Here is a 16,796-nt window from a genome sequence, read left to right as displayed (position 1 = left end):
CATTCTACAGGGTGGGAAATTTATACGGATACACCGTAATAACATGGGAATGGTTGGTGATATTAAAGTCCTGTTTGTGGCAAATTAGTATATGTGAGGGGGCAAACTCCTCAAGATGGGTGGTGACCATGGTGGCCATTTACAAGTCGGCCATCTTGGATACAACTTTTGTTTTTCCAATAGGAAGAGGGCCATGTGACAGATCAAACTTATTGGTAATGTCACAAGAAAAACAATGGTGTGCTTGGTTTCAATTCCCATGTTATTACGGTGTATCCATATAAATGGCGCACCCTGTATAATACTGGACTTATATTTCTACGAAGGTTTAAACTTTGAGAGTGTTTAAACAAGAGAGAAAAGTGTGGAAATGTTTGAGCCTGTCGGAGAAAAGTGTATAAAGTGTGTAGTGAGGGGTTTTACAGCATTAAAACATCGACAATAATTGTTAAAAAATTAAGTTAGCTACTTTGCGTATTTCACCTATTGCAGGTTATTTTTGGAACGTAACTACCGTGATAAACGAGGGACCACTGTATAAGGAAACATAGGATTTTGATATTCATACCAGAGGTACATCTGCTAAAAATGACAGATAGCTATGAATCTCAGTGATACTGAACTTAAGGTCCAGGTCATGAGTCAAGTTTTCTTAAAATCACGTAGGATTTTCATATTCTGCCATAGATGCATCTATTAGGAAGCTGAGGGGTAGCACTGGTGCCCACCATTATTTTTAATGCAGTTTCAGTTAACTATAATAACCTTGTTGCACATGCATCAAAGCTGCTTTTCAGATTTATTTGTAAGAGGCAAACAATGACAGCAAAGTTATCCTGAAAAAAGGATTCTTTTGAACTGGTAATCAAGATAAGCAACTTTTATAACTATTAAAGCGAAATGATGATTTGTAAGCAGGTTGTAGCGAAAGCTTAGATCAGTGTGGCACAGGTTTAATTTAACCACACCAATAAAGAAATAATCTACAAAAAGAGTGATGTCAACAAAGAGCACTGCAAAACAGAGATGCATGCTCTGTTGCAACAGCAGGGCGCTCCAAATGCCTCACAGGATTCTGCACCTGAGCTGCAGACTAAAGAGCCAAACAATGGGAGGGTGTTTTGTTCTGAAACGCAGTCTGTGTATCACGCAAGCGGGCACTTAGGCAAAGGTGACAGATGTTTCCCTGTATCAGACCCGGGAAATAAATAAATAACTCCAAAGTGCAACAAATGAGATGCGTCCACTCCATGTGGCGGACATCTGTGCGGCACACTGCCTCTAGTCGTGGCCGGGTCCTTTCGCTTTAGCATCAAACAACGATTTTTATTCTTCAAGATCAAACGTGTCGCTTTTAGAAGCAGGAAAAAGACTCCGTTTGTGAGGGGAAACACAGTTTTTATCTTGGACTTTGCGTGTCTGTGCATGCATGTTGAATTAAGACCTGCGAGAATAAATACACAAAGAGAAAATGGGAATACACCACTGCGACTAAAGAGACAATTCTGCGAAGCTTAAGAAGTTGATTCAATATCCAAAACGCTGAAACACAGAGTTAAGACTCAGTCATTTTCGACCTTCGACTATTTTAACAACCTGCTGTCACTCTGTTGCAACCGAGCAGATGTGAACTCAGCTCAGTTTTAATTTCCAGGGATGGAAAAAAATCAACTTAGAGGATTTCATTTAAATGTAGGAAGTCTGATGAAAGCAGACCTCTATGTTCTGCCTCATTTCCATCTTTTTTTTCTTAATATGACACACCAGCAGCAGTCTATTGTACATTTTACTTGCAAGTCATGCACATTTGGCTAAACACAGCTCAGAGGCATAATGTAATCAGGGAAGCCATATTCTTGTTGCACAGAATACCCAATATTTTGGAAAATGGGATTCAGCGCATTCTCATCAAACCCCTGGAATGAAATATGAAGAATTTTTATAGCTGTGGTATTTGCTAGAATAATATGCTCGCCAGGTGAATAATCACACTGGCTGCGAATGACAAACCAGTGTGCTGTGCCATAAATACGATGGGAATGGGACAGAGGAATTATTATTATCCCTTTAGGAGAGTGTTCTGCTGTTACTGGTCTAAAATATAAGACTAGTGGTTATACATATAAATTTGAACTAACCCTGTTTGGCACTTTATCGCAATTCTCAAAGGCCCTTTCAATAATTCACAGTTGTGGCGACCAGTAGTCCTAAACACTTAAGCCACTGCTTGATAACTGTGATTCACCACACACGGTGACTGAGGGTATAGCTGATACAGCTGAATCTGCAAAAGCTATAAAATGAATCTGGATGTGTTTTTTTTCCACTAAAAAACACACGACACTGCTTCTATGAGCTATAACGTGGAGTTCAACCTCTCCCAGTTTAAGTTAAACAAGTTTTGAACACAAATTCAAATTAAAGCTGATTTAAATACCAAGTCTTTAAGGGCGCCAATGAAAGATTTAAAGACCCTTGATCTCTTTTTTCCCCCTCGGTGCCAGCTTTTAGAGTTAATTGCTAATTTGTTATTAATAAACATTAACTGTGAAGATATTTCAGTCTTTACCAAAGTGTTAAAGTGAAAAATTCAAAACATTTTTAGAACAATGAATCGTGGATCATTCATGCTCCTAAAGCTTTGAAAAGAATACGATGTATTAGCTTGTGGTGCTAGACCAAAGTCGTGTCACACTCGGGAAAACTTTGTTGACTGTGTGCAACGAACTTGAGATCTTGTTGTCTTTCAAATTATTGTCGAAGCCACATACATGCATCAAAACAGTGATAGAAAAGTAACAAGGCAGCCAGATAGTCATTCAATCTGCTATCAGCCTGCAGTCGAAGCAGTCGTTTGTGATAATACAGCAGATAACTGTCAGAAATTGGCAAAACTTGCAAATCAGTTGCTGTGTGCGTACACAGAAATTCGCATTAGCTACTTACATTTGTAATCTCTGATAGAAATTCCTCCACAATTAGTGATGCGGCTCTTGCAGGACAACAATTTAACTGCAAAATAACACGTGCCTGGCAACCTTGCTTTCATACAGGTGATAGTGTGCAAAAGTCTTGGGCCACCTATCACATCCGCTATGGCAGATGTGTGAGACACTGATGATGGACTTGAACTGAGAGCGAGCCTTTATTTCGGCAGAGCAGAACACAAACAAAAGCAAAAGGAGACAAAGACTAAACTAGCAAAATTTTAAACTGGGAAAACCTAAAAAAAATAAAACTAGAATAAAGAAACTAAAGACCTGAGACGTGGAATACAGAACACTGATGCCTGAAATGCAGTGGGAGGTACGCAGACGATCCAGCAACAAACGGAGGAAGGCAGAGGGTTTGAATCGACAGAGGGATAAAGAGGGAGTAAGACACAGGAGGAGAGCACAGCCGGGAGCAATCACAAACAACGAGACTGGGGGAAGCAAAACGTAGCACACGAGACTATCAAAGTAAAACAGGAAACAAGAGACACTCACAAAGACACAGACTTGACCCTGAGACATGACTGACTGGGGAGACAGGGCACATGAAACTTAAGAAGAGCACAGAGACAGAAACCAAGAGACTAAAAATTATAAATAATAATGAAATCAAAGACTATCAATAATTTAAAACACAAAAAAACTGGGTCACCGAGGACCATGACACCACCCAAATATACATTGAAATACAGTACATAAGGCTAAAAAGCCTTGAGTTTTGTGCCAGTGCTAGCTTTTACACTTTGGGTAATGAATACTGGAATATTCACCTTATCATAAATCCGCTGTATATAAAATAATGCCTTGGTGAATCGAATTTGCTTTAAACCATCAGAATATTTAACTATCATCAAGGTTTGTTTTTTTTTATTCTGCTCAAATGAAGATGTTTCTTTGGTAATTTGAAATTCCACTTCCCATCCTACCAGAGGTGATGTCAAAACATTTACACCCTAGCTTGCAAATCCGATAAGAGCAGATTAAAAAGGATAGTGATCTCGAATCTGTTATTCATAGATTCCTTGTGACAGTCCTGCTTGAAGAGCCAATAACCTTCAGAGTCCCCACTTTGTGATGGAAAGAAAACAGTTAGCCTGAATTAGTGAACCACATCCAAAGGTTACACAATGGACTTCCACCACTCTGTTACTTGCCAAAACAGCTGATTGATAGGGAACCTATATCAGTTCAAGTCTTTGAAATGCCACAAAGAGGCAGCTTGAAAGAGGACGGATTATGTCCTCTTGGAAACTTGTGATTCCACACCACTAACCTGAGCGTTAAACTGATGGATGATTTCTGATATGTGTTTGGAAATAAAGAAAGGGCAGCTGTGTCACACTAAAGAGGTCAACGAACTCTAGTAAATCCAAAAGGCGGCGTAATGCTTTTGCAGGGGTCCATTTCCTAAACTAGATAAAGTGCGCCGTTGTCGAGGTAAAAAAAACCAAAAGCCTTGTTTCTCATTTTCCAAAGGTTTCATTCAGCTGCGTTGGCCTTATCTTCCATCCACAGCCAACTGTATGGACCAACACAGCCTTGATACGACAAGTGTAAGATAAACTTGACAGATCAACTTTTTCGATAGTCACAGCACCCATAAACAACTGGGGCCTCTAATCTGATAATCCACCAATGAAAGATTAGACGCGGGGAGTATTATTGTGTTGTCACTCTTGCTTACAGGGTCACACGGGCTTTAACTGCCAGGGTTAGACATCCCTCGGCAAATCCTGGGAAGGTGTCACATCTCAGCAGGTGAGGTGTGGCGATAAGACAGACCGGGGGGGATATTAAACGGACAAACTGCAATTATCACAGGCATTAATGAGAAGCCAGGGAACTACAGGAGGCTGGCAGGGTGGCTGTGCGATTAGAGACCCGTTCTGTATCTGAGCACTCAGAGATTTGACTTCAGAAACAGTCGCGCATCTATCAACGGCTGTTTGCGCAGTGATATATCCTAAAACCGACCCCCGTAAAATTCACCTAGATTTCACTGGATTTCGAAGGCTCGTCGCGGGAAGCATCTCAAAATCACTTATGTTACAAACGCCATTAGCGCGACATCCTCCTCTGTTCTTTTCGGTTTTGCAGTCCTGCTTCTCTGTACATTTCTGAACCTGACATTAACTATCCGAGCAGCCCCTGCATATGCTCGCTGCTATCTCGCAAGACGAGCCGGGGAGTTGGAGTAATTCAAACATTCTTCAAACTGCAATTTATTTTCCCTGAGTTGTAATTATGGTCTATTAAAATGCAAATGATGTCAATGGCAGAACAGCGCTAATCACTCAATGTCTGTTTATGGGCAGTACAGCCACATTAGAGAGAGAGAGACTCACACAATGAGGACTGAGATGAACAGAGATCCTCTATCAGTGAGGGATCCAATAAATTAGAGTCTCAATAGATTGCATTTCCCCCGGGAATATGAAGATACCGTAATATTCCATTTAAAAAAAAAAAAAACAGGTTACATACACTGTGCAGCACATTCACAGGCATGCATCAAAAATTCTGTATCTACAACAGTTTCTTATAATTATACATTAAGAACATTTCCATTGGTGGACTGCATTAAGCTGCACGAACCGTCTTCAAGCCATCTCCATGCACACTATTACAGCCGCGTATTATCTGTTTGCAGTGGGTGCAAGCGTGCGCGTGTTAAGCCAAATGTCACACACAGGTGTTAAATATAACAAATTTTCGAGGATAATAAAACCAACAAACACAAAAATGAAGGCCAACGGTTGCTAAAAATGCACGCGATACTTTCTGTCATTCTGAATAAACCAGAAACAGACGATAATGCTACAAGCTCAGTGTTCTACACTTTATCTCAATAACAGCCTTCTGCAAGTAACGGGCTAATTTGGGGGAATAATCCGCACTTTTTTAATTTGTTTCGTTTTTCCACGAAATTACTTTCTGTTTTTTTTATCTTTCCAAATTATGCCTTGCATTATTCCGAGAAAAATGGACAACAGTCGTTGGAACTAATTTTCTATATCATTGACGTCGCGCATTTAAATGTGCTATGTTTTTTTTCTCCCCCTGAACGTCATACGATCCAATTTTAATGTTGTTTAGCTAAAAGCTAAAGTCTCTAATCAAGGAACCAAGACAGAAAAAAAGGCTAAATTTAGGATTTAATCAGCTGTTTATCCTGTTTCTATATCATTTTTGTCTGCCTGCTGATGCCCATGTCAGCTGGATTCTGTGAGCTATATATATCTATTTTTTAAACCATCCCGTATCCATAAATAAAGAAAACCCCGAGGCATACTATAACTATGATGATACCTTATCTTTGCTTCATCCACAATTAATCATCAATGCAAAATCCTACAAAATTAGGGCTTACCCATCAAAACTGTAAATGTTTGAAAATTAGCACCAATTACTGACTACATAAATGCAGATTAAGATATGTTTGATATTTGATTCCCCCCACCCCCACCCTGTTCTAGTCCCAATTTTGGGATGAGACGCCACAGTACGGATGGAGGTCCCGTCCTAAACGCATGAGGTCAACAATGATCCATATTTGAGTTTTATTCATGAATGTGTAGCAGAGGGGCATAATGTGGTCATGCTCACTACACATGATTTACTGTTGCACCTCATGTGAGTGAAAGGCTCACAAGAGCTGTGCTTATGGAGTGATGACTTTGATGAGCATGAATTACCTCGCCGTTGTAAGCAAGCGGCGCGCTGCGTGCTCCTCTCTCTCTCTGCTGTGTCATTTCAGCACGCCGCTCCTTCGGCGGCTGATGTTTACACATGTGCATGTTCTCCGCTTCCATCACTTTTGCTATGCATTACAGTGAGCCGAGCGGGGGATTAAAGCTTATCTATAATACTGTTAACCATACGCCATGACAACAACCTCATGTCCCCCTCCCCCCACCCTTTACTTATCGGGAGGTTATGCTGCTGACAAGACACGGTGTTATTAATAATCAGAAACTTCTGAAGCGTTCACAGGAATGCAGCGCAACAATGCGGTGTTTCAGTTAAAAAAATGGCAAGAAAATAAATAAAGAAATGAATCTATGCTGCAGATGAAGGGGACGCTCCAAAGTAAAATCAGGTTCATGTTTAGATGTCTGTCCAGAAATACAGCCTGATTTGATTTGAAGACGTGTGGCGGGAGCTTGCATGCTAACGTTTCACTGAGGAAAGGCTGAAAAACAGGCACGTTAAGACAACCCTGCATGCATATGACACGAGCAAAATGTCACAATGTGCACTTAACAAATTGAGAACGAGCTAGCCGCAATGGTAGAGTGCTTTTGTAATCACTGATTACAGGATTTGTGAGTAGATAAATAGCACTTTGGCCAGATCAATACTGTCATCGCTCCTTCGTCAGATCACATTAAAAGCAGGAGCTGGGTAATAATGGAAGAGCGGTCGGACACACGCAGTCGTATTCTGTTTGATCGTAAGGGGGTGGGTGTCCCCTAGGGCGCAGTCTCTAGCCTGTTGATAAATTCATCTTTCTCGCCGTCCCCATGGGAGCTTGCCAATGAGTGAGGGGCATTGACTTTTCATTAAGGAGATCACTGCATTGGAAATTGAATTTATTTTGGACTTACAAACAGCTCTGTTGTGTTCTTGAGTCGGCCCGAAGGCCAGAGCAGAATTCCAATACAAAGGTGACGCGTTTGGCTGAGTGATAACGCTCTCCGTTCCCTACAGTTAAATACACACAGGTGTCAAGAAATAACATGCAAAATTGAGGACTCTGCTATTATAAAGGATTGAGAGTGCTACAGTCGTGCTGTGCAGTGGGCTACTCGTTGCTGTTTGCCTAGTTTGGATTGATAATGGCAGCCTTTGGCAACAGCGATGCATAAAAGAAATGCACAGCATATGAATGTTACTAGAGTGGTTGCTTTATACTACCATCAGTATACTGGCGATTTCACTTGGCAGGAGTTATAAGAGAAAATGCATAGGCAGAGACCACCCTCACTAACTTCTCATGCTTACTCATGTCCTGTTTTTATATAAGCAGGCCTGAAAAACAACAGACACCACACAGTTGGTAAAAGAGCTTCAAGGGTTACTCCAAGGAGGCTTTCAAGAGTAAAGAGGAGAAATAGGAAGCACACTGTGTCCCGTAGTTGTTTTAACCCTTATATACATGGGTTAAACAGCGGTCGCCAACCTTTTTTGCGCCCGGTTTATGTCTGACAATATTTTCACGGACCGGCCTTTAAGGTGTCGCGGATAAATGCAACAAAATAAAACCAGAACCTGTAACAAAAGAAAGATTTATTCATAACACACGGGGAAAAGACCCAGGGTAAACGAGTTAACGATTAAAAAAAAAAAACGTAAAATAACGTAAGAACCCTGAAAACCATAAATTTCACACTGGAGTCTCAACTCTCGCGACCCGGTACCAAACGACTCGGTCTGTGGCCCGGGGGTGGGGACCGCTGGGTTAAAACATGCATGAGTTTTTGAGACTTCTACAGGGAGTGCAGAATTATTAGGCAAGTTGTATTTTTGAGGAATAATGTCATTATTGAACAACAACTATGTTCTCAATGAACCCAAAAAGCTCATTAATATCAAAGCTGAATGTTTTTGGAAGTAGTTTTTAGTTTGTTTTTAGTTGTAGCTATTTTAGGGGGATATCTGTGTGTGCAGGTGACTATTACTGTGCATAATTATTAGGCAACTTAACAAAAAACAAATATATACCCATTTCAATTATTTATTTTTACCAGTGAAACCAATATAACATCTCCACATTCACAAATATACATTTCTGACATTCAAAAACAAAACAAAAACAAATCAGCGACCAATATAGCCACCTTTCTTTGCAAGGACACTCAAAAGCCTGCCATCCATGGATTCTGTCAGTGTTTTGATCTGTTCACCATCAGCATTGCGTGCAGCAGCAACCACAGCCTCCCAGACACTGTTCAGAGAGGTGTACTGTTTTCCCTCCTTGTAAATCTCACATTTGATGATGGACCACAGGTTCTCAATGGGGTTCCCGATCAGGTGAACAAGGTGGCCATGTCATTAGTTTTTCTTCTTTTATACCCTTTCTTGCCAGCCACGCTGTGGAGTACTTGGACGCGTGTGATGGAGCATCGTCCTGCATGAAAATCATGTTTTTCTTGAAGGATGCAGACTTCTTCCTGTACCACTGCTTGAAGAAGGTGTCTTCCAGAAACTGGCAGTAGGACTGGGAGTTGAGCTTGACTCCATCCTCAACCCGAAAAGGCCCCACAGGCTCATCTTTGATGATACCAGCCCAAACCAGTACTCCACCTCCACCTTGCTGGCGTCTGAGTCGGACTGGAGCTCTCTGCCCTTTACCAATCCAGCCACGGGCCCATCCATCTGGCCCATCAAGACTCACTCTCATTTCATCAGTCCATAAAACCTTAGAAAAAGCAGTCTTGAGATATTTCTTGGCCCAGTCTTGACGTTTCAGCTTGTGTGTCTTGTTCAGTGGTGGTCGTCTTTCAGCCTTTCTTACCTTGGCCATGTCTCTGAGTATTGCACACCTTGTGCTTTTGGGCACTCCAGTGATGTTGCAGCTCTGAAATATGACCAAACTGGTGGCAAGTGGCATCTTGGCAGCTGCACGCTTGACTTTTCTCACTTCATGGGCAGTTATTTTGCGCCTTGGTTTTTCCACACGCTTCTTGCGACCCTGTTGACTATTTTGAATGAAACGCTTGATTGTTTGATGATCACGCTTCAGAAGCTTTGCAATTTTGAGACTGCTGCATCCCTCTGCAAGATATCTCACTATTTTTGACTTTTCTGAGCCTGTCAAGTCCTTCTTTTGACCCATTTTGCCAAAGGAAAGGACGTTGCCTAATAATTATGCACACCTGATATAGGGTGTTGACACCCCTTCTCATTACAGAGTTGCACATCACCTAATATGCTTAATTGGTAGTAGGCTTTCGAGCCTATACAGCTTGGAGTAAGACAACATGCATGAAGAGGATGATGTGGACAAAATACTCATTTGCCTAATAATTCTGCACTCCCTGTATATCATCAGTGTGACTTTTCTTTTCCCACCGAAAAAATGAAATAAATAAATTGCCTGATACATTTTTAAGAAATAAACTGCAAAAAAAAAAAGAAAAAAATGCCTGATGCAGTAAATATATGCAAATTAATATATATAGACATAAATATATATACATACAAGGTTAATTTCTCCTGGTATTCTCCACAATGTTTTTCATTTAATTAAAAAAAAAAAAATCTCCCAGATGTGAAGAAATTCATTCATGAAAATCACTGTTGTAACCGCTTTTATTTATTCCGTAGGACATCTATCCATTCAAGCGAATGGGTTTGGTTAACCCGTAAACGAGATTAATTTAATAGCTCCACTGCTTCTTAACAGTGCATTATTGGCCTTATGGTTTCATCGCTGGGTAGTCAGTGTTATTTAATGCTGGGATTTTACGACCTATGGGCGTTCGGGAAAATATCAAGGGTCACTCCGCAGCACTGTACCTCCCACCTATGCAAAGCTTTTCCACTTCATCCATTTCATCAAGGTGAGCTAAAGTGTTTACCCCATTAATTTATTTCAGCTAAAGCCAGAGCACTGACCCATAAAATGAGCTAAGATAATACTGACCTTAACATGGTCTTCTGCACATGGAGGTAATTGCTAAGGCTCCAGATCAATCAATATTGACTTGCCAGTTTTTTTTAAACCTCCTTTTTTCCCACCCTCTGTTGCTTGAGCTGAATGTGTAAAATTGGCTTTAGACGGATGGAGAACATATCCCTGATAGTTTAACCTTTATCTAGCTAACATGTTCACTTATCTGTACAATTATAGATTTTGCCAGTCAAGCTGTTTTACACCAAATCTGTTAAGTGTTAAAAGACGGGAGTACAGCTTGGATTATTTTGGATACCCTCCCTGCGTGTTCGTATGTGTTAGCTGAATCTTCTGTATGATCTGTTGCCACATGCAACGCCATCACATTCAAACAACAAATTCCACACGCTACATCTTTGCAGGCGCACATGCATGCCTTTACATCACAATGTACTCGAAGGCATTTAATGCTTTTTTTCCTTTAATTTTTCAAGGTAGGGGCACAGACTTAGCAGGCATTTCCATCTTGACTTGATAAATCTCACAATCTTCTTTTCCTTGCCACACTGAAGTAATTTATTTTCTATCTCTCCGAGCTATATTTTCCAGTTAATATTTCATTTTTTTTTCATACAACCTGACAAAGGATGCCACAAGGGATGATAAGAATTCTGAAACCTTTGCACTCTCTCTCTCTCCCTAGATACAGGGTTTACCTTGACAAATGTTTGAAGAAGTAAGGCCTCTAAAATAACTTCGATTCTAGTGTTTTGTTCTTCTTTCGTCACACACGAAAAAAAAAGCTATACGCTTGTCTTCACTTGGGTATGCCGTTCAGGAATGGCGAGGATTGACGACAGATGTTTACATAAGTGCGTTCGGCTTCACGGGTGATTCCAACCAACCACTGGGTTACAACCTGCACCGAGTATCTGATGATAACATCAAAAACAACACACGCGCTACGAACATCTACCTCCTTCAGGTAAAGATCACAAAGGCTGGCTGACTAGAGACGCTATTTATGGAGTTCTCAATCAGCAAATCCTGATTGTGTCAGTCAGACCTATTTTCATTCCTGCCGGCTAAACATTCATCATTCATTCGCTGCAAATGCGTGCAGTTTTGAGTCGGGATTGTGAGGGGCGATTTTAAAGTATTAACGTTCTCGTACCAAAAAATAAACCTACTGTCCAGTGATTTCCAAAGCCTGCTTGTGCAGAACCAAACGACTTGTTCCTTGAGTGATGGGTAGCAGTTTCCTTCTGGCTATTCAACTCGCCCTTAATTTGAATTTGATAAGATTTCCTTCAGAGACATTGTTAGGCTAATGTAAATTTGGAGGCACGACTAGAGCCTACAGCTGGCTTAACTTTGATGAGGTGTTAATATCTAATATCAAAAAGCAGATAAAAACCCTTATTAGCCCCAGTGGTCTTGCTAGAGTGGGAACTTATTACACAGAGTAGATGAGATCAAAGCAGATGAAGTAATAAGACTGCCGGGGGCTTTGTTACATGTCCTTAAGCTTTCCGACGGGGTCAACTTAATTTTGTGACTTAAATGCTGAGGGTTTACGAATGCAGACAAGCCGACATTGTTTGAGAAATCTAATTCAGACTCTCGTATTTCATAGACTGCAACATCTGGGGGATTACAGTGTCTCGAGCCAGAGGCAGTTTGATAATCGGTTGTCATTTTAGGAGTTGTATGCCCTTCGCAGCTTCGGCGGTTTCTAAAGGTCTTTGGTTCAATCAAATATTTGTGAGATTAGCTGGGCTGCACTCCTTTCAAGAACTATTTCCATGTGGGATGGGTTTTAATGTTTGCCTTTGGGCTTTTGTAGTAGAACACTCTGAAAATATGCCGGACGAGTGATAATTTTGGACTCTGAAAGTTATTTTGAGAGAAAAATGCGGCCATGTTTTAATAGCCAGCGAGGAATAACATACACTATGAACTCAAACCAGCTTGAAACGTGATCGTAACGTAAACAGACGCGGACAGGGACCACTGGGGCTGCGTTTGAAATGCAGCAGATGTGGTAAATTTCTTTTAATATGTATCGTTATTGATTTCTTGTAATCTTACAGCCCCCTAATCACTGGACGATTGTACAGTAGATCCACTATTACACACAGCAGGCTGAAGACATGTAAGTAATAGACTTCCTCGATCTCACAAGAAAGCACCAAGTAAGCACACTGTTTGTATGCCAGCAATCAATGCTGTGGACTTAGAGGAATGAGCTTTTGACTGAGTGACTGAGGGATGGCATCAATACCAAACATTCACCCTAAACAAGTCGGAAAACACCTTCGGTTCCTGCACCGTGTCCCATTGATTTCTATTCAGCTCAACGCAGATTCTGCAGCATTTAGACATTTAATTCCCTCTCAAGCAAAGTCATTACACAGTCGAGCATTTAATTAAGCAATCACAGTGGTGCAATCTGAATGATTCAGTGTCTAAATGAGGGCCAAGTTTCCATTATTGTGCCTTTGCAGTTCCTAACAAAGCCGCTTGTAAAATGTTCAGATTTACGGAAATATTTCATGTCTCCGAAACGCATCCCCTCCTTTCACATATCAGTCGCACATCTTCTCAGCATGTCAAAAAGTTCACAAACAAACAAAACAGTCCACTTCTCTCACACTCAAAAATCCACACAGTTACGTTCTTAATTAAGTGTGTTAAAGGGTTTTTTGAGATAGAAGGAGCCAGGTATTCACGGCTGACCTATTTCCACTGCAAAAGAAACATAATTTTAGGGGCATGGGCACAGATGTGTCTGAGGATGTGCTGGGGAGGTGTTCTCTCCTTTCCACGCCTCTGTGAACAGGGCGACAGTTTATTATGTCTGGATATAGCCTGTGCGTGTGCTTGGTTCGCCTTTTCCCAAATGAGCTCAGCTGTAGTGACATTGAAATTCACAAAATGTTCAAAGCTGGTCAGTCAGTGCAGCTTGTGGTGGCTTTCGTAATGAAATTTGGACAATGCCAAAAAGGGGATTTATCTGAACCCCATTGTTTTTATTTATTTGCACATCGAGTAAATCTAATTTTCTTAAGACTGTCGAGTCATTTTTTTCACAAGTAATTATCCTGGAAATTAGTCCTGTGATGCAAAACGGACAAATTTATGCCCTGAAGTTTGGAAGATAAAGAAATGTGTATAAATTATAATACCCTTACAAATATACATCTCCAGTAAATAAGGGAATTACATTAATTGAAAGTTTGTCTTTGTTGCTTTAATGCCACTTGCCCAACCAGTTAAAAGTTAAGAAAAAACAAGTACCAACAATGGAAAAGTAGGAAAGAAAATGACTATTTCTAACTTGTGATTGGGTGGGCAGACTGCAGCCGGCCTTTCAAACATGCCCACTGCTCAAGAAACACACAGAGCTCTGAAGCCGGCAGATTCCTCAGCTACAAAGAATTCATTCTGATGGCTCAGCATGCATGCAGACATTTCTCACTGCTTGAGAAAAATCACATGCATAATTTCCTCTAAGTCATGTACGGAATGAAACAAATTACTGTTCTAAGATTTTGTGCATGACATTTGACAGCTATTATATACAAATAATAATAAAAAAAAATTAAGATGTTAGAAACTGGAGACCATTCCAGCATCTAGCCCTGAAACAGCGACCTACTGCTCCTGTTTCCCATATGTTATTTCAACGAGTCCGTCCTGATCTAAAAAGCGAAAATCACAGCTTGTTTTTTAAAAGAAAAACAACACACTATTTAGTAACACTTATATCTGATATCTGTGCTTCTCTCCACCTCCACTGTTCTGGGTGTAATCACCTGCGGAGGGGGGGTTACATGGGAAATGGGTTAAATGGGGGTTAAAGACAAAAGGAAGAGATTAAGACTAATATATAACTAAAAGAATCAAAGGATTCAAAAATGTGGGCATTAGTTAATTCAGAAATTTGACATAAATTGCCAATTATATTAGTTTGCCTCTTTTTTATGTACATTTCCACTGATTATCCTGTTTGTTTGGTTACCGACTGAACTGATTCACTTTTAAATTCATTTTTCTGAGTATATGATTTTCTGCATTCTTTTAAACTTTTTTTAACACTCACCTTAAACCTCCCCTTATCACCTTATTACCTGGGCATTTATTTGTATACGCTTTTGTACACTTCTGCATTTTCATTGTCTGAAACAGAAGCCTGTCATTGAAAGTGTTGTATGGAGTTAACTTTCCAATGTCCTCAAACATATTTGCACAGACAGTCTTACATATAATAATAATGGATTGGATTTATACAGCGCTTTTCAAGGCACCCAAAGCACTTTACAATACCACTATTCATTCACTCTCACATTCACACACTGGTGGAGGCAGCTACAGTTGTAGCCACAGCTGCCCTGGGGCAGACTGACAGAAGCGAGGCTGCCATATTACACCATCAGCCCCTCTGGCTAACACCAGTAGGCGGTAGGTGAAGTGTCTTGCCCAAAGACACAACGACCAGGACAGAGAGCCCGGGGATCGAACCGGCGACCTTCCGGTTACAGATGCGATTCCCAACCCCCCTGAGCCACGGTCGCCTATGTATGTCTGATTTATCTTGAGGAGTTTTTTTGTTTTGTTTTGTCGTTGTTGTTGTTTTTTTTCTATTGTCACATCTGTCTCATTTTCTCTGTATGCACTCATGCCATCTTTAAAATTCCCCTTCAGTTCTTTGCTCATATATAATATTACTTCAGTATTTGTGATGATTCAACAAAAATGATTTTAAAAAGTCAGCTTTGAACGGTATTCTTTAGAGTAGATTTTATTACTAAAGGGCGAACTGACCTTTGACCTTCTATACAAATCTGATGCTAAACTAAGCTAATCAGTTTTAAGCTAATGTCACTTTAGCTTTACTGTATGATTCTCATGCAACTCTGGAATAAAATAAATAAACAATTGTATTTAATAAAGGATAGAAAGTGTGCCTTATAAAAAGAGAGATAGACAATTTACACACACACACACACACACACACACACACACATACATACATATATATATATATATATATATATATATATATATTATGGATGTTTGTATATATAAATTGTCTATCTCTCCCTTTAAGTTGAACTTTGACATTCTAAACTCAGACTACAGATGTTAATCAAAGTCAAAACTTAATCCAGGCCTGATAAGATGCTCTATTTAACAGCCTCCTTTTAGCAGGGGGCTCGATCAGGTGAAATGAAGAGGAACTGATTGCTTGTGGTGATTGTGCTGATTACATTTTAAATTTAAAACTTTCCTCCTCGTACATGGTCCTGAACACTTTTCCAGACAATGACATGGCAGACTTAGTAAATGCCAAGGTCCCTGCAATCGCATAGACTGACAGTGAAAAACAACACTTCTATTTCATCTACAGATGTCTTTATATTATTACATTACGAGTGTAAGTATATGTGTTTCTAAAACATTAGTTATGTGCAAATAGCCACTTTCCTACTTGTCCAAATCCTAACCTCTACCATTGGTAAAATGTATAAAATAAGGCCGAATTATTCCCAAAAGATGAAAATGCTGCTATAGTTGCCCAGGGAAAAGCATTTTACGCAGTATTCTGTTGACGTTTTGCCACAGCAGCAGTAATCATGAGCATGTTTTCAAAGTTTGATAAAACAATCATGTTTTGTGGGAAGGAGAGTTCAGCCGTGCTGACCTTCCTTTCTTCTGACTGCGCCCTGAATTCACAATGATTGAGATCCGTGTTGCAATTCCCCCCCTAGTTAAAACATTATGGATGTTTGTATTACAAGTGTCACATAAATGACATTTGAAAATGTACAGCGCGTGTTGTGGGAAGCGGGTAGAGGCGAGGTTATTCTTTGCCAAGTGCTGAAGTACATAAATGAGTTAATAAAATTACAATTTCAAAATGAGAACAATTAAAATATTGTAACGGATTACAAGCTAAATCTAACAATGCTCGGTGTAGGCACAGCAGGCAGTTGTAAGCATGATCACAAGCTTTACCATCAAACCTCTTACTGTGACAGAAATGGGCGGAGTGACAAATCATTTTACACAATCTTATAATGTTTTCGGAACTTTTGCATCCTGGTAGGTTTAATGTCATGGCAACAGTATCAGTTCCATTCCATGAAAATCAACCAATCATTTTGCATCTTTTGCAAGTC

The 16,796-nt window shown here is 40.1% G+C and overlaps 1 protein-coding gene across 30 annotated transcripts in view; it reads right to left on the bottom strand.

Moving 5' to 3' along the window:
* Nucleotides 1–16,796, bottom strand: part of ptprda (protein tyrosine phosphatase receptor type Da) — a 416,134-nt gene that overhangs the window by 187,703 nt on the left and 211,635 nt on the right. The gene's annotated exons all lie outside the window — the stretch shown is intronic.

This window comes from Maylandia zebra, linkage group LG3 (assembly GCF_041146795.1).
Source record: "Maylandia zebra isolate NMK-2024a linkage group LG3, Mzebra_GT3a, whole genome shotgun sequence".
NCBI lineage: Eukaryota > Metazoa > Chordata > Actinopteri > Cichliformes > Cichlidae > Maylandia > Maylandia zebra.
Note: the sequence above shows the minus strand (reverse complement) of the source record. Positions and strands in the feature narration are given on the sequence as shown.